The sequence below is a fragment of the Coptis chinensis genome, chromosome 5 (assembly GCF_015680905.1).
Source record: "Coptis chinensis isolate HL-2020 chromosome 5, ASM1568090v1, whole genome shotgun sequence".
Taxonomy (NCBI): domain Eukaryota; kingdom Viridiplantae; phylum Streptophyta; class Magnoliopsida; order Ranunculales; family Ranunculaceae; genus Coptis; species Coptis chinensis.
Genome location: NC_141460.1, coordinates 40,608,156 through 40,633,115, shown reverse-complemented (window position 1 = coordinate 40,633,115; position 24,960 = coordinate 40,608,156). Strand labels below are relative to the sequence as shown.

At 37.8% G+C, this 24,960-nt stretch overlaps 1 pseudogene; it reads left to right on the top strand.

Moving 5' to 3' along the window:
- Positions 1 to 18,230: 18,230 nt before the first annotated feature.
- LOC147497509 (small nucleolar RNA R71) lies at positions 18,231 to 18,324 on the top strand (annotated as a pseudogene).
- The last annotated feature ends 6,636 nt before the right edge of the window (positions 18,325 to 24,960 follow it).

The window sequence follows — 24,960 nt, the reverse complement described above, 5'->3', positions numbered from 1 at the left end:
TTGATATCAAGAAGGCCTACGATTCAGTTTCTTGGCAAGCTATTGAAGCCATTTTGCACAAGTTTAAGTTTCCTCTCTTGTTCATTGAATGGGTAAAAATGTGTTATGCATCTCCCACATATTCAATTCTGGTGAATGGGATGCCTGAAGGATATTTTAAAGGAAAAAGAGGACTTCGGCAGTGTGATCCAGTCTCTCCATATATATATTTGTACTTGTCATGGAGATCTTGAGTACACTTCTTCACCAAAATTTGCAGTTGAACAGAATCAGTGCCCACTCAAAGTGTAGAAAGCTAGCCATATCACACCTCTATTTCGCAGATGATGTTCTTCTATTCTGTAAAGGCAATATTGAATCCATGATGGCCATAAGAGATACTCTGCAAGTCTTCTCAGAGGCAATAGGGCTTCATTTCAGCAATGAAAAGACTACTCTCCTAACAGGCAGCATGACTGAAGCAGAAGGGCTAGAATTGGCAGTAGTTCTAAATATCTCACTGGTCTCTCCACCTGTAACTTACCTAGGTCTCCCCCTCACTACAAAGAGAGGAGGAATCAGAGGATGTTTGCCGCTGATTGAGAAGATATCTGCTAGAATCCCTAACTGGAAGAATAAAGACCTAAACAGAGATGGAAGAGTAAAATTGGTAAAATCGGTCTTATCATCCTTCCAAACCTATTGGGCTCAAACTTTTCTCCTTCCTAAGACTGTGATTGAAAAGGTGGCAAAGTTATGCAAAAGGTTCATTTGGGCAGGGCCAAACATGGAAAAGAAGGTGCATCATGCAAGTAGTGCAACCTTCAGACTAGATAAAGAACATGGAGGACTTGGCCTCGTTGACCATAGAGTTCGGAATAAAGCTGCATACTGTGGCTTGGTTTTTAAACTTGCCCAGAAATCAGATTGTCTGTGGGTCAAATGGTCATGGCAACATCATATCAAGCACAAGCATTTTTGGACAATGAAAGCCCCGAGGGATTGTTCATGGGTGTGGAGAGGAATACTGAAACACAAAGAAATCTCATGGAAGTTTACCTGATATTGTATTGCAAATGGAAATGGTACTATTTTCTGGCATGACCCATGGTGTTCAGGCCTACTAATTCTCAATGATCAAGTCAGAGCACTACTAGCACATGCTGTCCCAGAAGATGCAAAGGTATCAGCAGTGATAGCTGATGATAGTTGGTCAAGGATCATCACTGACCTACAGGACTGTGAGGTAAAGGAATGGAGATTAATTCCTATATCACAGAGGACTAGGTTACATTGACACCTAGCAGCTCAGGAGCATTCTATACTTCTTCAGCTTATTCTTTCCTAAAAAATGTGCGGAGTAAAGTCAAATGGTTCAAGATAGTTTGGGGGAAGTACTCAGCTCCAAAGCACTCATTGACAGTTTGGTAATTGTTTTCGGGAGCCCTTCTAACAAAGAATCGATTGATGGCGAAGAAGGTTATAAGGATAACAAAATGTTGTTTGTGTGGCAACCATGATGAAAGTTCTTCCCATCTGTATTTTGATTGTCCCTACTCTAAGCTGGTCTGGGAAGAATTCAAGAGGGTTATGGGACTACTAGTCAACATTAGAGCATCCCATGATGAATGGTACTACTTAATGAGCTTATATGTCGCATCATTTAAGCCTCATGAAGAACAACTACTACCACACTCACACTCTCTTAGACAATTCAATGATGGGTTATTGCATAAATTCCATGATGGTTTACATAAGCTTTCTCTTATCACTCTGCATCTTACACTCCAAATATATCGTTTCATTCTGTTTGGGGGTAAATGCTTTTATATGTTTTTCTATAAAGATCCCAAACTATTTAGACTATTAGTATATAATTAACAGCATATCATCCATCTCATATGCATAGTCTTGGGGAATCTGAATTAAAACAACCCCACATATAGTCTTGAATATCTGACTATAAAAGATTCATGTTATGTTTTCTTGATGCATTCCATGGGAGTGCACCGCAAAGGTAACCGGACCACTCCACTTGGAGTGTGTGGTTATAAGTGCAGGAGCCTTAAGTCCACGTATACTTGCACATTCCACATTAGCATTTTTACTCGTCGTTTGAGTAATGTACCTGATAAACATAAAATTGATAGTTTTACCTACGAAATAAAGCGATGAACTCAAAACGCAAGTAAACTAAAACTTTCTTGTGAGCCTATATTTATCAAGTTTTCTACTCTCAATTCTATCGAGATAGAGTGGAGTAACAAATTCGTTCCACTCCTAGTTCTCTAGCATGGAATGTTCTCTAGTCTAATTAATCGGTCTTAAGTCTAATGAGAGCTTTACGAAGGGGAATTATACTACGATGCAATATGAAAAGCAATATGTTGAATGTCACTCTGAAATATATGGAAATACTAATGTTCTTGAATCTAGATAAAGAATTAGAGGGGAATTGAATCCACCTCGAATCCAACTTAATCACCTAGAATAGGCTTTGTTGTAATCCAATTCTTACGTTCTTACGGTAAGAATTGCTCGTTCTAATCCCTAATTAACATGGCATTTTACCAATTATAACTAGTATGTGAGGTCGTCCACCCATTCTCATGGTGAAACACGACCTTCTAGAATGGAATAGACTCTACAACGCTTCTACACTATACAACTAAGTTTTCATCAAGGCTTCATCAACCCCTCTAATGTAGGTTTTAGCCTTGATTCATCAAACCATCATTTCCCATTGAAATTGAATACAACATATTACAAGATTCTAACTTTATGAAATTTAACTTAAACAATAATTGAAATCTAATTAATTAACTAAGAATGAAATAAGAACAAGAATTTAAACTAGATCTATAAATGCAAATGACAAAAATCGAAATTGAATAATAATAACTATTTTATTTATCTAATTAAATGACGAACAATCATTCAAGGAATTAAATAAAAACAAGATATGGAACTAATTAAATTAAACTAATTAAATCTAAGGAAAACTAGATCTAGAATTAATTAATGGAGGCTACTAATCTAATCTTTAATCTAGGTCTAACTATCTACCATTAAAAAAGAGTGAAGCTTTGGTTTTTATACATTCAGATCCAAAAATCGTGCATGGGCTTGGAGCCATGTTTTGGGCCAGAGAATCAGGCCCAAAACCCAATTTCTTTAGTCCAAAATGGGCTCTTCAGCTGCAGTTGGCTTCGACAGATTTTTCGTCTACTTCTGCTCCTCTGATTGGGTCAAGGCTTAGATCATTGGAAAGCTCTTTCCGAGCCGGTCGTTTTGACATAAGGTAGGCCCAATTCTGAGGTCTGAGTCCAAAGATATGGTCTTCGGAAGTTCTACTGACTTTGTGTGCTGTTTCTGCCCTCGTTAACTTTGACTTTTCAGCTTTGACCGGGCTTTAGAAAGGCTTTGTCTTCTTGAATCTTGGCCTTTAATCACAGAACTCCTTAGCAACCAACCATTGCTCCTTTATCTAGCTAAAGTGGCACATTTCTGCACATAATGGACTTTGAAGCCTGAAATGCATAAAAACACGTAATCAGTATTAACTCTTACTTATTATTCACATAATTGGTCTAAAAATATGATTATTAAGGAGTTAAAACTACAGTTTTGGGCTCTTATCAGTACCCCTATGGAGTAAGTATACAATTTTTCTTTTCTTTATTTTACACTTCTTTTTAGAATAGCTGTTCTATTCCTGACATTTACAATTCCTGTCTTTATTTTCATTTACCTGTTTTCTATTTTTATGTTTTCTGTCTTTACATAAGCATTTTTCTTTCAGTCTTCACCTTTGACGCTGAGTAGTCTTTCCTCTACAAAGAAGAGATATGAAACAAAGAAGAGGATAATGGGGATTGAGTGAAGGTGTCTTATGGTTGTTTAGCATGTCTCATCTTTTATAGTCAAGCCATACAGTGGGATGGTTGGTAGATAGAGCCCTTGATTTCAAAAACCTTTTCCATCTGTGGGTGATTTCTAATTGTTTCGAGCTTCGTCTTTCTCTCTGGTTAGAATAGCTACAAAATAGGGCTAACAAGATATTAGGAGAGGATATACTAGATTATCTAGCAATAGAGCTAGTCCTCTTCACTAGATTCACTTTCTTGCAAAATAAGGAAGTGCACACAATCTAGGGCAAGCCAAACCTGACACAGGTTCTCAATTAGAATCACTTAATTTCAAACATTTTTTGATTCTATTGGGAGGATCACCCTCCTCATAGTGATTTTTCTTAGTAGTAGTTTTTCTCTTTTTTTGTATTATTGTTTAAGTAATTTAGGAACAAAAACCCAAAAATCCAAAAAGAAAAACCCTTCTCTCACCCTTCCATAAAAGTTCTTGTTTTTCTTGTGCTTATAATAAAGTTTCTCGATACATCAATAGTTATGTGATTTTCCAAAAATCAAAATGGACAATGGATTCTACATAGACCAACCCTTACAAGTACATAATCTCCATTCTTCTAAGGGTGGTTTAAGGATCTGTTATGTGTTACTAAGGGTCGCCCATATCACCATGCACTTTATGTCTCCTCCTAACTCACATAGATACCAATTGTCCCTTGTGCACCAACATGCCATCAAGAAGTCTGTGCTTTCAATATACCAAATGCACCATGGAGACAACACCCAAAGCCAAAAATCCAACCACCTCTAGGGTTTGACAAACCACCAACTACATTCAAGCAAGGACAAAGTACCTATAACAATCAGAACAGAGCATTGGTTCCACCCTATTTTAACCAGAACTACCAAAATCCATTAAAGAGACCTAGTTCCATCATCCACTAGTATCCAATCAGATAAACTATTCAACTACGTTCTACGTAGTAAATCCCATAACACATATAACTGAAGCCACGGTCTGACTAGAATGGGTTCAATAAAAAGCCCACACTAAAGTTGCCTAAGATCACCTATTATGGGTTGTTTTCAAACTTAGCTTAGAAATCATAGCTTTTTTGTACGAGTTATCCTTTAAAAGATCTCTACATTGTTTTTCAAAAATGTGAGGATATACAAATTAAAATCTTATGCCCCAGAGTAACCAAAATGATACTGGATAAACGTATGATTTTATCTTCTTATAAGGTTAGAGATACCTTTTGAGAAAAACAGAATGAAAAAAAAAAAAAAAAAAACCAAAAATTTCATGTTAGAATAATTTCGTTTTTTCACCTTTTATATAAACCATGTATTTCTCGTTCTATATCTATTAACCCACACTCCAAATTTGTTTGGGGGTGGCATATTTTCATAACGAAGAACAGAGTACATGTCACTACCATTTTTGCTAATGTTCCTATAGTAATCTCTTTCATTTTCTTCATACTTTAAGGACAAATCATATTTCTATTTGGGGGTGGTATAGTAACATTCTGCAAAAACTAGACATTTATTATATAGTATTCTTATATTAGATAGATTTAAAAGGCCAATATTTTTTTTTTTCTGTTTAGTACTAAATGTCTTGTTTTCCTTTTTCTATGATGAATAAAAGGTTTAGAAGTCTCATTATAGCAATAGAGTAAAGATTCGTTCTTCAAACTCAGACTAATATGCATACAATAGTTTCTACACCTTTTCATGAATGACATGCCTCAGCATTTGATTGTATATAGCAGTGAGTTTCCGAGACCAAGGTTAGAACAGTTAAGTTCCATATCTTGTGAGAATCTTGCCAAAAGCCTCATCTGAATGATTATTGAGTGATGACACAAGGATGTCCGAATAGAAAGATAACACGTCCACTTAAACGTTAAAAACCCAAATAGATAGTTTTTCTCAAATACCACGCCATATCCTAGGAGAAAATTTAGGCCCTTTTTGGATCGATATAGCCAAATAAACGTTAAAAACCCAAATAGATAGTTTTTCTCTAGTTACCCCCCTTGAGCCTTCATCAATTTCTAAAAGCCTTTTTATTTTTTAGCCATCAATCCCTGAACCGTTACTACACACAATAAATAGCTTACCCAGCTGACGAGTGATAAATGTAATGTATAGCTTACCTACGAAATGAACGATGAATTCACAACGTAAGTAAACTAAACTAACTTTCGTGTCTATTATCAAAGCTTCTACTCTCGATGCGAATTGCACTAAGTGGAGTAGGAAGTTCGTTCCACTCCTAGTTCCCTAGCATGGATTGTTTTCTAAGTCTAAGAAATCTCTCTTAAGTCAATGAGAGCTTTTCTGAAAATGTTATGCTAACAAGACGCGTTATTTTAAATAACTAGATATAATAAATAACAAGATAAAATATAACTAAAGATAATCTACTTAAAGCTCACGAAATACGATTGTTTGACTCTAGATAAAGATATAGAGGGGAATTAAATCCACCTCGACTCCAACTTAATAACCTAGTATAGATTGTCGTATCTCGATTCTTACGTTTTAACGGGCAAGAATTTCGAGTCTAATCCCTAGTGTTCATGGCATTCCTACCGGATACTAACTAGCATGTGAGGTCGTCCACCCATTCTCATGGCTTAAACACGACCTTCTAGAGTGGAATAGATTCTACTACCAAATTCTATACTAACCACTAAGTTTTCATCAAGGCTTCATCAACCCCTCTAATGGAGGTTTAGCCTTGAGTCATCAAACCAACATTTCCCATTGAATCTAAACTAAACATAATGTAAGAAATTGAGATTTATTTAGTTAACAATAATGAATCTAATTTAATGGCTGGAATGGAATAATAACAAGAATTTAATTTAGATCTAGAATGGAAATGAAAAAATTCGAAATTGACAACTAACTATTTTATTAATCTAATCAATCAAGAACAATCATTCAAAGATTTAATCTAAAACAGGAATTCAAATGGAACTAAAACGTAATCTATTAATAAAACTAGATCTAGAATTCTATATATTAATTTAGGTCTAACTAGCTACCATTAACAAAGAATGAAGCTTTTGTTTTATACATCCAGATCCAAAAATCGTGCATGGGCTTGGAGCCATGTTTTGGGCCGAGAATCGTGCCCAAAACCCAATTCTTCGGTCCAAAAGGCCTCTTCAGCTGCAGTTCGCTTCAATAGACTTTTCGTCCACTTCTGCTCCTCTGATTGGGGCAAAGCTTGGACCATTGGAAAGCTCTTTTCCGAGCCGGTCGTTTTGACATAAGGTAGGCCCAATTCGAGATCTGAGTCCAAAGATATGGCATTCGAAGTTCTCACGACTGTTGCTCCTTTATCTCGCTAAAGTGGCACAGTTCTGCACATAATGGACTTTGAAGCCCGAAATGCATAAAACACGTAATCGGTATTAACTCTTACTTATTATTCACATAATTGGTCTAACAAGATGATTATTAAGGGGTTAAAACTACAGTTTTGGGCTCTTATCAAACCTCCCCAAACAAAGATTTTGCTTGTCCTCAAGCAAAGATGAGAAATTAGAATAAGTGACCAAAAATGGAGTTCTAACTACTCTCGTTTTCTTGAGTCGCGATTGCATTGACCATATGCAACAAGGCCTTAAACCACTAGGAATTCCCTAGTGGATGAGTTATAGCCTCGTGAGAGTTTTCCAAATTGAAGGTACTCACAAACTTCGCCTATACTACAACGACTTCGAAAATAAAACTATTGTTTTCTCATTCATGTCTCAACTATCTATACATCTCACTAGCAAATACATAAGAATAACCCGGTCGGAACCCTAAGCTAATATATTCATAATAATCAATCATCTAAAATAAACATATAACAATGAGTAATACTATGAAATGTAATAGCGGTCCGTTTAAAAACTTCGGAATAAGCGTCCTTAAGTAGGTCCTCACATAAATGTCAAGACAAAAACCACTCTGATTTTTCCACTCAAGTTTAAGCTACTCCGATGTGCAGTGGGCACACTTTACCTTACAATCTCAATGACAACAAAAGGAAGCGGTCGATCAAACACATCTGCCACTTACTATCACACTAACCTATTCCTAATTGAGCTAGAGGTCTTTATTAGGTGTTCATGGGGATTAGGAGATGGTTTAAGAAGGAAGGAAATGGATATTCGAAAAGGACAAGTCCGAGATAATAGAGTCTTCATATTATGTAACTAGAGAAACCTTGTTATTTTACTTTTGCTTCTACACTTTGTTTCCATCCTTAGCCATATTTTTTTTTTCTTTTCTTTGGCTTTTGACTCCCTTTATTCTATTTTTGGAGTTTTGATTTTATTTATATTTTTTTTTTCTTTTCCTTGGATGGAAACTTCTTTTTTTTTTTTTTTTTTTGAAGCAACTAACTAATTTTTGTTTACGCAGGTTTTTCTCTTCTTCTTTCTTCACTCATTCTATTTTCAGACTTATCTTAATTGGGTAGGTTGATTTATTATATATATATATTTTATTTTGTTTTTGTTTTTTGTAACAGGGTAAAGGAATTGTGGTTTATGGAAGGGCTAATGAAAGGCTCAAAGGGGCGACTAGCGGAAAATAATTCATAGGTTTGAATTTCTGGCTATATCGATCCAAAAAGGGCCTAAATTCTCGCTTAGGATATGGTTTAGTGATCAAGCAAGTGGACGTGTGATTTCTCTATCCGGATTTTACTTCTCCCTTGTGTCATTTCTCAATTGTTTCACTCATATAAGGCTTTAGGCTATATTCTCACAGGATTTGTAGAATAAGTACTCTAGCCTAGATTTCAGAAACTTACTGCCAAACAATCATAGATACTCATGTAATATATTTATAGATAGATGCAAAGATTATTACCTACATATTAACCTAAGTTCCTAACAATTATTCTGATGCAAAAGCTATGTGAGACTTCTAGATTGTTAAGAGCATAGAGAAAGAAACAATACCAATATTCCTAAGTGTATAGCATAACTTATTTATTTATATTTATAAATTTTTGAAATTTTTACTAGAAAACAAATGCATATTATACATATTTATATCCTAGCAGATGTCTTAATTACACGTGTTTCTATGCCCCCCAAACAAAAAGCATGCTTTGTCCTCAAAGCATTTAAATAAAGAGGGTAGTAAAAATACCATTGAAGCGCGTGGAATTCAGGAACATCTGCAAAAGAAGGTTAGAACGTACTAATATAGGAAATAAAACTGACTCAACTCTATACGAGTTCTACCCATTATGGGGTTAAAAGAATGAAATTGCTTGGGACATAAGCAGACACTAACTTAACTAAAAACTTACCTGCACCCCAACATCTACTCGTCATCCTCCTCTTCTATATGAGGTTCTTTCGCATCCTGCCATGCCATAACAACTTGCCACGCCTTCCGTCGTGTATCATCAACTAGTGCTAACCTCTCTAGTGTTATTTGGTCTGATGGGGTGTAAGGGGCAGCCAAATGTGGTTGCACCTGCCATCCCGGCCAAGTCATGGCTCGGAATGATCTTACCACACGATTGGTGGGTCTCATGATTTCGACCCTTTCCCAATCTGTGTACTGTGTACAGAATAAGGGTAGGCAAGCGCGCATAAGGAGGCAAACCAAGACAGGTATAAGAAGGTACTTATGCCTCAAGGAATGGCCTCGTTTCAGAGTAGCAACTAAAACTCGGGGAATGTCATACCGACGACGTCCCTCAGCTAAAGCAAGGAAAACGCGTCACCCGGCCGATATTATTGGCGGGAAGTAAACCTGCCGTTCCCCTAGAATGTTCATCATGATGAACAACATGGTTGTGCCTACATTCAGCGATAGGCTACTCAGGGCGATGTTATATTGGTCTTGGTCCATGATACGAAACACCCCTCCCCCATAATACTCATGGAAATAGGCATATTCATATAGGTATGAGTTATCTGTCATATATCCCCACGTGTGCATAGGGTTAGGTAATGGCAACCCCGAAACCAAAGCTATCAATTGCTTACTGAATTTCATAGTCGTGCCATCAATAGCAAGGGAAAATTTTTTGTTCTCCTTCTTGGGTACAATAAAAAAATAATATTATTATAGAAGAATTCAGTTAGCTTAGGTGAAAAGAGTCGTCATCACTCACCGGAAGATGCCGCCATCCTAATCTGCCGCGATCCGGCTCGTGAACGATGCTCCATAGGTATCGGTTCCCATCAAGTCTTCAAATGACTGTTCAGGAATCACTATAGGAGGTGTCATCTCAAAACTACTGTGTAGAACAGTTGCGAAAACTTGGAAGAAACCTCAGAAAAATTGGAATTTCCTGTGTTTATCGATGGAGCGCTGGCGCTTCGTATAGAGCCGAGTCGCTCTTTAGTTTTTTAAATTACGATGTTTTAGCGGTCGCGCTTCTGCTTGAAGCGCGGCGCTCTGAGATTTTTCGTATTACAGTGTTTTAGGGCGAGTCGCGCTCTACTTGAAGCCTGGCGCCAGCTCGAACAAAATTCGACAAAAGTGTAAAGCGGCGCTTCCTCAGAAGCGTGACGGCCGCGTCTGTAGAAAACCGAGTTGACAAGAGAAACAAGAAGAAAAAGCTTGGAGTAAAAAGTGAGAGATGATTGTGGGGTGTAGTGTGGGTTGTGAGTGTAGAAAGATGGAAGTTTAAATAGGTTCTGGGTTTCCAAAACGAATCGGCAAGTTGCCAAATTGTTTTAAGGCAATTTCCGGAACTTGAAAACTGCCAAACCCGAAAACGGAAACTATCCATAGTTTTGATTTCCTAACAACCATGGTATCTTTTAAACTTGGTTTAGCATAGTAACTTCTAAACTCTCCTACATATCATGCTATCACTACAAAAAATCATAGCTATGTCGATATCGGCCTAATTTTCAACTCTAACTCCAAGACAACCTTACGAAAGATGATCAAAATAAATTATATTAAAATAATATGAAATCCAAGCAATCTAAAACAAACAACTTAATATTTAAATCTAACTACTGAAATAAAATTCCACTAACAAAACAATAAAAACAATGAAATAACAGGACACAACTGATGGTGAACACCTAGGCGTGTGAAGAAGATGGTCCCCGATGGAGACGGTTACGTGGCGAAGAATGGCTTGAGCCATCGGCTCAAGGGCGACGACGCTCATGCCTCTCAGACTCAGCTGAGACAGACTCATCCACGAGTGGCATACGTCGTAGCATCTCTATCCTGAACAAGCGCTGTGCTTCCATCTCAGTCTTGAGTACTGCATACTGGGCTTGGTGATTCTGGTGGATAATCTCCAAGTTAGACAAGATATCTTCCTGACCCCTTTCGAGCATTTCAACTCTCGTCTGAAAGTTCGTTTGCTTATTTCGAATTACAATTTGTCTATGTCGGATATCTTCACAGATACGATAACTGCATCGCAACCCAGTTTGCAGCATTATCATTCGTTCTAAATTAGAAGTATGACTATCGAAATTATCCTCAACCAACCATGTCATATCTTCGGCTTCATTATTCGACTCAACTGTATTCTCTGCAGACAACGGCCAAGTCTCTTGGATGCATTCCTTATAAATACTTGCATTAGAATGCAATTTGATCTTAATAGGAGCAGATTTAGCGACAGCTCTAAATGAGAGCATAATCTTAGTGATCAATACGGGAAGAGGCGCCATGCTCTTCCCCACTCCTCTAATCACATTCAAAATTACATCGAGGATGCAGAAATTACACTCATCCGTTTGCAAAATCCAGAGAACGTGCAGACACTGAAGTCCGATGTCGCTGACTTTGTCTTTGCCGAGGACGTTCCTACCAATCCACTGAGCTACAGCCAGTTGATTGGTTCTCAGGGTCGTCTGGCGAACGCAATGAGATATCGTATTGTATTCACCCTCTATGACCGTATCTTTCATCAAAACAGGAACTGCAGTATACTGGGGTTCCTGAATGGTCGTATCTAGGTTGGTTACAGGCGTGATTCCTAATAGCTCAGCCAACAACTGTCTCGTTACTTCCCTCCTCGTTCCTGCTATCCTAATGAAAATCCTATTTCCCTCAATTCGTTTCTTATAAAACTGTTCTACCAAATCATAGTGATAGAAATCCCGGTCGAATACCACAGTCTGTTCCAATCCCTCTTAATCATATTGGCGTCGTAAAATGGTACGAATTGGTTGGCCTCAAACGCGTGCTCTGGCAACATTCTTCGTCGTAGCGCCATTGGAGTTTGAACTGATTTAGGGTTTGTAGATGGAGGTGGATGCAAGTTTGATGAAAAACAAGGAGAAACAATGGTGGTGGCGGTGGTTACGGTGGAGGTTTGAAAACTTGAATTGGTGGGTGGTTTCTTGGTGGAACGGTTGGAACTTGTGTTGGTGGTTCACAAGGGCGTGGGATGTCTTTCTATTTTGATGTATTCTATTTTTATTTTTATTCTATTTTTTTTATTTTGGTTGCTAGGGTTTGAATCTAAATTTGTGACAAGCGGTTGGAGAAGATGAACTCGCGTTTTGAATTTTGGAAAGGGAGCGCGGGCGCGCTGTAGGTGAGCGCGAGTTGGGCCCAAGCCCAATTCGATTTTTCGACTTTAAATCGATTTTCAGTATAACTTCAAACTAAATTTGCCGCTTCGTTATCGGTCCGATTTTTGCGAATGAGATATGGAAATGATCAGGAGAGAATTTCCAATCCAATGATCCATAAACTACTCTATTCCGACCGTGGGTGACATATAAGATAGTGGAAAACGCCTCGAAGTGCGTGCATGACGTAAGTTATGCGAACAAATGAACACTAAATTAGATGACGTCAACCCCAATGAAGTATACTAATGGACCTAAGCAACGCAAAAGGAAGGTTCGAGCAATCCGGATGCAAGGATCGACTGCCCACCCCTAAACAAATTTTTAAACACAAAATTTGTTTTAACATGGGTCGTTTCAAGTCAGATTCCCAAGACTTGTTGGATTGCTAGTTTTATAGGTTTAGATATATATCTATATCTAAAAATGAAAACAATTATTATTATTATTATTATTATTATTTTTATTATTTATTTTTATTTATATATATATATATATATATATATATATATATTTTTTTGGAACTATAAGCAAAAACATTAAGCAAATAAAGACATAATTCACACCATAGAAACATGACTCAAAATCCGAGAAAACATGCAAGAGTGGAAAACGTGAAATATGTGAACCGTGGACTTAGGATCCGTACTTACAGCCACACACTCCATAGGGAGGGCCGGTTACCTTAATGGTGCACTTACCATTAAATGGAAGTGAAAGGAAGTACACCAATGACAAGGGTCATTCCTCATATATAGGGTCCCGTAAAAGGACTTCCTCTATATCGAGGGGGAGAAGTTAAGTGAAAATGTTTTAACCGTTGACCGTTAACTTGAAAGGTACTTGTTGTCCTTGGATTTACCAAGGTAATTGCCCCGTAAGGGGGTGACTTGATAACGAGAAAAGGACCGGACCAACGGGTTTTAGTTTCCACAGGAAAATATGTAGGCGGGAGTTGTAAAGCAAAACCTTTTGTCCGACCACAAACTCTTTGCGCCAAGATATGCTTATCATGAACACGTTTCATGTTAGCTTTATAATCCTTCGCGAGATCGTAAGAATCGCTCTGGTTTCTTCAAGCTCATTTAATTGTAACTGCGTTTGACACCCGCCTCATCAATATTGTAGTTAAGGCTTTTATAGCCCACGAGCACGGTGCTCTAATTCAGCGGGCAAATGACATGGTTTCCCAAATACAAGTCTAAAGGGGAGACATACCTATAGGGGTTTTGAAAGCAGTTCTATATGCCCATAAGGCATCCGATAGGCAGCCGACCGGTCTTTCCCTATCGGGGTTTATTGTTGTTTCTAAAATCTTTTTGATTTCTCTATTAGAAACTTCTACTTGTCCGCTAGTTTGTGGATGATAAGGAGTTGCTACTTTGTGTGTAACTCCATACTTTTTCACTAGGGATGCAACAACTCTGTTGCAAAATGTGTTCCACCATCACTAATGATGGCTTTAGGAATGCCAAACCGACGAAAAATATATTCTTTAATAAAAATACCACGGTCTTATGGTCATAGCTCACGGCAAGCTAGGGCCTCTATCCATTTAGACCGCGTAATCCACGGCAACTAGAATATAAATATAACCGTGGGAAACAGGGAAAGGGCCCATGAAATCAATACCCCAAACATCAAAAATTCTCTACTATCAAGATTGGATTTAATGGCATCATATTACGCCGTGATTAAGCCCAAGTTGTTGGCAACGAATACACGTCTTGCAATGCACTTGAGCATCCTTAAAAAGGGTAGGCCAATAAAATCCACATTGAAGGACTTTAGCGGCTGTTTTCATTCCGCTAAAGTGGCCACCACACTCTTTGTCATGGCGAACGATAGAACTTCATTATATTCCCATTGGGGAATGCAACGAATAATCGATCCGCACAATACTTAAAAGGTAGGGCTCATCCCAAGTAGTATAACTTGACTCGGCCAAGAACTTCTTACGTTCATTTCTTGTCCAATTATAAGGCATAACATCAGCCGCTAAATAATTTCACGATGTCCGCATACCACGGTGATGAAAAAATAGCATCTGATGTTCATCGGGAAAAGAGTCCGGTATGGACTCGGAATCACTACTATCGTCATTTGTAAGTCTAGATAAGTGGTCGGCAACTACGTTTTTCGACCCCTCTTTTGTCCTTTATTTCTAATGTGAACTCTTGCGGAGAAGAATCCATCGGATTAATCTGCTTAGCATCCTTCTTTGCAAGAAGGTACCTAAAGAGCTGCATGGTCCGTGTAAACTAAAGTTTTAGAACCAACCAAATAAGGGCCGAAACTTATCTAAAAGCGTAAATGACAGCTAAGAATTCTTTTCAGTAGTTGAATAATTCCGTTGAGCATCGTTTAATGTTTTACTAGCATAATAAATAACGATGGACTTATTATCTAGTTTACGTCCCAAGACGGCACCAACTGTATAGTCACTAGCATCACACATGAGTTCGAAAGGTTTAGACCAATCGGAGGCTGTATAATAGGTGCGATGGTTAGAGGCTTTTTAAGGTTTCAAAAGCCTGTTTACTGATTAAAATTAAAATCAAAGATTGCATCCTTCAACAGCAGGTTAGTTAAAGGCCTAGCTATTTTCGAAAAATCTTTAATGAAATGCCTATAAAACCTGCATGGCCTAGAAAGGCTCTAATCTCACGGACGGTCCGTGGTTTTAGGTAAGGTAAGCTATCTTATCTAGTTTGGCTTTATCTACTTCGATGCCATCACTAGATACAATATGACCTAGTACTATGCCCTTTTGACCATGAAATGACACTTTTCCCAATTTAAAAGCGAGGCTCTTTTCTTCACACCGTGTCAAGACCTTAGGCAGGTTAGACAAACGATCTGTAAAAGAGTCTCCATAGATAGAGAAATCATCCATGAACACTTCCATAAAGCTCTACCATGTCACTAAATATATGAAGCATACATCATTTGAAGGTACCGGGGCATTACAAAGGCCAAAAGGCATTAGTTTATAGGCATATGTTCGAAGGGACATGTGAAGGTTGTCTTTTCTTGGTCATCAATATCAATAATAATCTGAAAATAGCCGAGTAGCCATCCGAGAAAACAATAAAAGGCATGACCAGCTAGGCGTTCTAGCATCCGGATCTATAAATGGTAAGGGAAAGTGATCCTTTTCGTGTCATAGCATTTAAAACGTCCGTAATCAATACAGATTCTCCATTTCATAGGACCTTGAGTGACAACATAGTCACCCTTCCCGTTCGCACCATGGTAACTCCCGATTTCTTAGGAACTACATGAATGGGACTTACCCATTCACTATCGGAGATTGGGTATATAATACCCGCGATCGAGTAATCGCAAGACTTCTTCCCTAACCACCTCTTTCATGGCGGGGTTCAAGCGGCCGAGGTTCACGAGAAGTCTTCGCGTTATCCTCAAATGGATCACGATGAGTGCAAACATTGGGGTCAATTCCTTAATATCGGCTAGGGACCAACCAATCACAGACCGATGTTCCCTAATCACCCTTATTAAACATGTCTCTTCATCCTTAGTTAACAGAGAAGATATAATTATCGGGTGACTACCATCGGATCAAGTTGAATATATTTTAACTCGGGGAAGAGGTTTAAGACCGTGTGGACGGGAATGTCCGTTGATGTTTCATAAGTGTCCTTATCTTGCGTAATGAAGACTTGCTTAGGTAGCAAGTCTTAAGTAATCGATATATGGAGCAACCGGCGGGTCTACAATTGGTGTGGACTCGGGATGGTGTTGACTTCCTCTAAGTAGGAGTCATTTACAAAATCGAGAAGGTCCAAAAGAAAGGAATTTGTACATATTGTTTTCGGAAACGTGTTGTTAAAATAATCTTGAGCTAAACTCTCGATCATGCTAACCTCCCCATCTACGATCGAATCTGGTAACTCTGTTTCATCATTTTAAAACATTTACCTCGGCCAGAATGATGGCCAAAAGATAAGGACATCTTTCCATCGCGACAATTTATAAAGCGCATTGGCGGTTGCCAAGAAGGGGCGCCCTAAAATGATCGGTACAGAGTCATTAGCGACTTACGTATCGAGGATAACAAAATCAGCGGGATAGTAGAAATCCCCGAACCTTAACAAACGCGTTTTCCACTACACCTTTAGGATACTTAATTGACTGTCCGCTAATTGCAACGTTATTTTGGTAGGTTGCATTTCCTGTAGACCTATTTGTTTATACAAGTAATACGGGAGTAAGTTAACACTTCCCCCGTGTCTAATAAAGGCGGTCGTCGTGTGGGAATCTCTAAGGTGCATTTTACGATGGGGCGACCGGGGTCCTTGTACTTAACAATTCCATTGTTTTGGATAACGTTAGGGAACTGTTCAGTTAAAAGGCGTCTTTAGGTATATTGGTCTTACGCCTAGTAGTGCACAACTCTTTAAGAAACTTAGCGTGGTTAGGTAGCTTTTTAATAGCTTCGAGAAAAGGAAGGTTTATCGTTAGATTCTTGAAAACGTTCCTAATTTCCTCAAAGTTTGTATCCCCAGTTAGCATGGCTAATTTTTGAGGGAACGGTGGTTTAAAGCTCTATATTTAGTGTATGGCTCGACTTGAAGTGTAACCTTGGCTTTCTGTTTCTTAGGTTGTGGTTTAACTGGGACCTCTACAGTGGTAGGTTCTTCAGTTTCTATTTCGGTATCTAGTTCGATATCCGGTGTAGGGAGTACTGATGGGGTAACTATAGGCATAGCTACTTTGTTATCAACCACTCTTCCAGAGCGGAGAGTGGTGATGGCATTTAGGTCACCTACGATTGTAGTTTCCGTACTAGAATTACCGTTTATCTCAAAGGCTGTGTTTGCTGTTTTAGGGTTTGGTATTGCTTGTCCTGGAAACACGCCTTTTGGTTGGGCTTTCGCTTGGGCTAACTGTTGTATGCCCTGATTTATGGATTGTAAAATCTGTTGGTTTGATTGAGTCATTATGCGGAAAAGTTCTTTGGGTAACTTGTATAAAGGCATCGATACGATCCGGTTGTGTAGGTGTAGTAGTCACGGGTGGTGTGACTGGAACTATCTCTCGTTGATTATTTATGGGTGGGTTGTGATAGTTATTATTATTATTAACCGGAACGATACCTCTATTGGTATTATAATTATTATAATTATTCTGACCTTGTGCTTGACCTTGTCGTGGTTGCGCTTGGTTGTTATAATTATTATAATTCCCTTGACCTTGTCCTTGTCCTTGTCTGGGTGGAGCTTGGTTATAATTGTTTGCTTGCCTAACGTTTTGATTATTGTACCCTGGAGGTGTTACTTGTTGATTATTTCTCCAACCGGGTTGGGATGTTGTCTCCAAGGGCGTTAGGAATAGGATAGTTATTAATAGAGTAAACATTATCTTGTTACGGTGGTTGTTGTTCATAAGCTAGAGGACAATAATCGTCAGGGTGCTCTGGACTCAAACAGAAATTACATGGGTTGGAGTTTACATTCATGACGGGGATAGGCTTTTGTTGAGCAGAAATAGCCTCTACTTTTTTAGTTAGAGATTCGATTAGATTTTTAAGTTACGGATCGGTTTCTTCTCAAACATATCGGCTGACTTTTACTGTTGAAGAAGAACTAGGCTGGGGGGATATCATCACTACCCCCAATTATTATTCCATTTAGTTTGGTCTTCTAAAAATTTATAAGCCTCCGGTGCTCCTTTACTTAGGAAACTACCCCCATTCATTATGTCAAGGACTTCTTTATGGTGGTGTAGAAGACCTTTGAAAAAGGCACGAACTAACGTGTCTTTAGCTAAGTTATGATGTGGACACTCTATAAGGAGATCGGTGAAACGATTCCACGCCTCAGAAAATGATTCATGAGGATTCTGGCGAAAGAAATGAATCTTGGAAAGCATTTCATCCGTCTTTAGGGGTGGGTAAAAATGTTCCATAAACAGCTGAACAAGTTTAGCCCACGAGTCCACAGAATTAGGCGCTTGGGCAGTTAACCAAGACGCCGCCTTATCGGCTAATGTGAAAGGGAATACCCTCAGTTTAATTTGTTCCGCACCTACCGTAGGATGATGGAATGTTGTAAGGACTTGTTCAATCCTACGCATGTGCTGATAAGGTTTTTCATGGTCTAACCCATGAAAAATGGGTAACAAATTAAATATGTTTGGGGGGATTCGAAAATCCCCCACTGGGTCTGCTAGAACGATGCGATTTAGGGCTATCGCTCGAGGCTTTGTAAAAAGTCGGAGAGGAGTCTCTCTTTCTTGACCATTATGTCGGTATGGTGTGTGTGATAGTAGTTAGAGGTGTAGGTGGGTTGTGTACTAGATAGACTTGTTTGTTGCCGTGTAATTACGTTTGTTGTTTTTGTTCGACCAGACCTTAATCTCATGCAAGACTAAGTTGAGCTTAACTAAACATGCAACACTCCAAACAATTCTGATATACTAGTAGAAAACCTCTAACTGGAAATGCGAGGTATGGAAGAAAGGAATACCTGATTGCGTCCTTGCTTCGCTTATGAATAGCGTCTTGTGTACGCGTGTTCAGTGTATAGAAGAGATTAGAACACTGAAAAATATGAAAGATCAAAGTTTAAATCAAAACTGTGGAAATCCGGAAATTTTAACACCGCCAAGATAGCCAGGCGGTAATTTTCAGTTCTTTACGGTGTTTTAGAGGGTGGTCGCTCCAAATGGGGCGGTCACGCCGATGGAAGTCGAGTTCCAATGTTTGGCCTGGTCGCTTGGTACGCGGCTGGCGGCTTCGGGGGGGTACAAAATTCCAGTAACTTAGCGTGGGTCGCGCTCTCCTTGGGCGCGGTATTTTCTCGCGGAATTTGTCACGCTGAAATGGGCAACCACAGTATGAAACAAACAAGGGTGGGTGGGTTTAATGGGACTTAAAATTGACTACTTCTACTATGAAAACAATGCTAAAGTGTAACTAAGATGGCAGCGGCGCCATTTGCTAAATGTAATGTATAGCTTACCTACGAAATGAACGATGAATTCACAACGTAAGTAAACTAAACTAACTTTCGTGTCTATTATCAAAGCTTCTACTCTCGATGCGAATTGCACTAAGTGGAGTAGGAAGTTCGTTCCACTCCTAGTTCCCTAGCATGGATTGTTTTCTAAGTCTAAGAAATCTCTCTTAAGTCAATGAGAGCTTTACGAAATGTTATGCTAACAAGACGCGTTATTTTAAATAACTAGATATAATAAATAACAAGATAAAATATAACTAAAGATAATCTACGAAGCTACGGAAATACGATTGTTTGACTCTAGATAAAGAAATAGAGGGGAATTAAATCCACCTCGACTCCAACTTAATAACCTAGTATAGATTGTCGTATCTCGATTCTTACGTTTTAACGGCAAGAATTTCGAGTCTAATCCCTAGTGTTCATGGCATTCCTACCGGATACTAACTAGCATGTGAGGTCGTCCACCCATTCTCATGGCGAAACACGACCTTCTAGAGTGGAATAGATTCTACTACCAAATTCTATACTAACCACTAAGTTTTCATCAAGGCTTCATCAACCCCTCTAATGGAGGTTTAGCCTTGAGTCATCAAACCAACATTTCCCATTGAATCTAAACTAAACATAATGTAAGAAATTGAGATTTACTTAGTTAACAATAATGAATCTAATTTAATGGCTGGAATGGAATAATAACAAGAATTTAATTTAGATCTAGAATGGAAATGACAAAATTCGAAATTGACAACTAACTATTTTATTAATCTAATCAATCAAGAACAATCATTCAAAGATTTAATCTAAAACAGGAATTCAAATGGAACTAAAACTTAATCTATTAATAAAACTAGATCTAGAATTCTATATATTAATTTAGTTCTAACTAGCTACCATTAACAAAGAATGAAGCTTTTGTTTTTATACATCCAGATCCAAAAATCGTGCATGGGCTTGGAGCCATGTTTTGGGCCATAGAATCAGGCCCAAAACCAATTCTTTCGGTCCAAAAAGGCCTCTTCAGCTGCAGTTCTCTTCAACAGACTTTTCGTCCACTTCTGCTCCTCTGATTGGGGCAAGGCTTGGACCATTGGAAAGCTCTTTCCGAGCCGGTCGTTTTGACATAAGGTAGGCCCAATTTCGAGGCCTGAGTCCAAAGATATGGCATTCGGAAGTTCTGCTGACTGTTGCTCCTTTATCTCGCTAAAGTGGCACAGTTCTGCACATAATGGACTTTGAAGCCTGAAATGCATAAAAACACGTAATCAGTATTAACTCTTACTTATTATTCACATAATTGGTCTAACAGTATAATTATTAAGGGGTTAAAACTACAGTTTTGGGCTCTTATCAACGAGTTAAAAATTGGATGAACTGTAAAAAGAAAACAGAAGGCCTTGTATAAAAACAGAATAGTTAAAAGCTTCAAAAGAGTTAATAAAGAAAAAAAGAAAAAGAAAAAAAAAGAAAATATTCAAAGATCAAAATCTCCCAAAAGTTCAAAATCAAAAGGAGTCGAATTCAAAAGAAACAAAAGAAAAGTTAGAACTACCAAAAATCAAAATCATATGGAGTCACAAAGCCAAAGTGTTAAAAAATGAATCACAATTTCAGAAGTAAAGAAAAAAACGAGGTTCTTATCTAGTTACAAATATCCTGAAGACCCAATTTCTCAACTTAGCAGAGTTTGTTTTCCCTTCCCTTTTTTTCTAAACCACTACCTTAGCCCCGTAATTCATTATAAAAGACCTCTAGCTCAACTAAGAATAGAATGATGTGATAGTAAGTAGATATTGTAATCAATTGACCCCGATTTCCTTGAACGTCATTCGAGTATGTGAGGAATATAAGTGCCCTCTACACTTGAGAAAACAAAACTTGAGTGAATCTATCAGAGAGTTGTGATTGCAACACACCCCTATGAGAACCCACCTTAAGGACGCTCTCCAAAAGTTTTGGAAACAACTCTGCTTTTGCATGTCATCACTCATATTTTGTAAGTTTATCTTTAGATGAATAAACAACTGTATATATATTATTCTAAGTTCAAATGAGTTTTTCTTTATTTCCCCGCTAATGAGATGTATAAACCTCTGAGAATAAATAAGGAAAGGAGTACTAAATAGAGGAAGTTTGTGAGTACCTTATCTAGGAATCTCTTACGAAGCTTAAGCTCTTCCACTAGGGAAGTCTTATTGGTTTAAGGCCTTGTTGCATAAGGTCAATGCAATCGCACTTCGCAAAATGACACTAGTATAATAAATCACACATTTGTGATCTTAGTTTTTTCTCTCATCTTTTACTTGAGGACAAGCAAAATGCTATTTGGGGGTAATTGATCAGTCCCCAAATGTGCATTTTATTATCTTTACAATGCTTCAAATATGCCATTTTTATGCTTAATGAACAGACAACTTATAACTTTTGATACCGTTTGCAAGATACAGACCATTTAGGACACATATTCCTAATACGTGCATTTTAGAACAAAAAGGATGGCTATTTATGCTGCTTTGAAAGATTCCAGCTTAGGAGCAAAAGTGCCTGAAAGTCAAAGTCAAAAGTCAAGTCAACTGTCAAAGTCCAAGAGTTAAGGACTCAAGGTTGAAAGCTACAGACTCAGGGACCTAAAACCAAAATCAAGACTTCTATTATATGGTGATCAGAGCCCAAAACTGTGGCTTTAACCCCTTAGTAATATTATATTTAGACCAATTATGTTTATAATAAATAAGAGTTAGTACTGTTTACGTACGTTTGTGTATTTCAGGTATTGGAGTTAAATATGTGAAGAAATATGTCACTTCTGCAAGAGAAAGGACCAAAGGTTGGTTGCTAAGAAGTTCTATGGTTAAAGCCCAAGTTTCAAGGAGAAAAAGCCTTTTTAAAGCCCAGTCAAAGATGAAAAGTCAAAGTCAACGTCAACGCGGGTAGAAATAGAGCATAAAAGTCAACAGAACTTTTGCAGGTCGTATCTTTGGACTCAGACCTCGGAATTAGGGCTACTATATCTCATAACGACTGGATCGGAAAGATATTTCTAATGGTCTAAGCCTTGATCTAATAAGAGGAGCAAACATGGATGAAAAGGCTGTTGCAATAATTTCCAACAGAGAAACCTTTTTGGACTTATGTAATTAGGTTTTAGCTTGGTTTAGTTGCCCAAAACATGGCTCCAAAGCGCATGCATGAAAATTATAAACCTAACCTCTCCTATATAAAGAGGACTAGGGGAAAACTAGGTAGACTCTCTTGGACTCTCCCATTAGTTAGAAATATATCTGCTTCCTCCCTTTTTAGTTTAGTTATAAATTAGGGTTCTCCCTCTCTCTCCCATTAAATAATAAATTAGTTTTCTCCTTTAGTTTTAAAACCTAATTATTGTTTTATTAGCCTAACCACTATTAATTCAATCCAAGCTATTCCAATACAAGTGTTTTTTAATTATGTTTTCTTCTCCTTATTATTATGTCCATGATAGTCTAATGAATCATAGCTAAACCTCCATTAGAGGGGTTTGATTAAAGCTTTGATAAAGACTTGATGTGTTAGTATAAAATAGTTGTAGTAAGATATTCTACTCTAGAAGGTGGTTAATTCACCATGAGAATGAGTTTCAATTGCCTCACATGCTAATTATTAGTTAGTAGAGATGCCATAAATAATTAGGGATAAAAATACCAAATCTTTATGTGAAAACATAAAGATTACGGTTGCAACAACTTCGTACTAGCATATTAAGAATTAATCAAGGTGGAATCAAATCCCCCTAATCTCTTCTTCTCATCAATACAAAAAAACCGAGTTTACCCGACAGACACTAAAAAGAATAGCCGATGGTTTCTATTTATGGGAAGTTACCTGCATATTTTGTCTGTTCGGTAAAATTTGAAGGTCTGTCGGGTAAACTTTCTAGGTATTCCATGAATTTTAGGTGTGGCTGACGGTGTTAGGAGAGTTACTAACCGTCGGATAGGGCGACAGTTTTCACTCGCTGGTGAGTTCCAACCAATTTCAGCTGTCGGCATACTTTTCCCCAATTATCAGGCACCAAACAAATTTCGTTCCCACTAAATTTATTTTGAAAAATAAAATAAGAATAAGAAAAAGAAAACCTAAAATCTATTTTCCTCTCTCCCTCACACTTCCTCACACTTGTTGCCGCTTCAACTCTCCTTCCCACTCCAAAAAGGTAACGTGCCTTCTCTCTCTCACTCTGTCTCCCAAATAAAATTTTGATTTCGTTTGTTTCAGTGATTTTTTAGGTTGTTTCATTAAGTTTAAATCTGTACACTTGAAAAGGATGGAACTTAGCAGGCGTTAGGGTAAGGGTGAATATACTTTTTGTTGGTGATTATAGTTTAACAAATTATTTTCTAATAAATATCAATTTTTTTGTAGTTGATTTCAACTGCCACTGTACAGACGAGAGACGGTGTTGATGTTCTCGAGCACTTGGTCATATCCCTCTTGGTACTTATAAAATCACTTCTCAGCTATATATAAGTGAGTGAATTTAATGTACAAATTTAGTTTAGCCTATAATTTGTGTTTCTCATTGTGGTTGATTGATTTGTTTAAATTGATTTGGATGAGAAGCTGTAGGTTCTTTGGCTCCTCTTCTGTGCTTTCTGTGTTGTGTTGGTGAATGTTCGGTTATAATGTTGCTTAGTATGTAAGTGTGTATTCTATGTTTTAATTAGTATCCTAGTCATGAATCATGAGTTGTTATTATGGTGGTTAATAGTTTGGTTTGTTCTTGTTATTCATTATTCATTATTTGTTCGTTTGTTGTTGTTTTGTTCCATAGTGCTCTCGTTTGTCACCATTTTTTTATGCGGATATATATGTCTTCTAAATGTTATCTCAGGTTTTCAGTACACAACAAAATGAGGTAACATCTACCGAGATAATAGAGTTCCCAAAACCGAGATTATAACTTAACCAATAATCTCATTTCCAAAAGAACTCTGACATAATATCTAACTTTATTATCTCTGTTTTGATGTTAAAATTCGAAATGAATAATGAGAATAAGATTGATTATAGGTGCATGCCCTTCCTACAAATAATTATTCGAGTCACGCTTCCCCGGAAATTATTCGAGTGATTTTTTAAAAAAAAATCTCTTATAAGGATAGACTGATAACACAATTTAATTTTGTAGGTTGTCAATGAATATATTGGTAAAGAATGTTATCTGTGTGGTGGTTGGCCACTTAGAATGGTGGCGAGAGGTATCGTGCAAGATATTGATCCTAATACCAAGTTTGGTACTAGGAGATTGGAAGAGAGGAACTTCAAAGTTCATATGAATGTGGTTTATGACGGAGGTGTTATACTACCATTGCCTCATGATGATTGGAAATCAAAGCTTGGCGAGGTCGCTCAAGGGAGTGTTATCTGGCCTAAAGAACTGCTAATGTTGTAATCATTGGGTCACCTTCTTGAAACACTGCTCATGTACTTAAATGTTTTTATTAGCGTTTAGTAGTGCCAAGTACTAAGTAAACTATTGGCTTTTTGCTATTTCCTTTT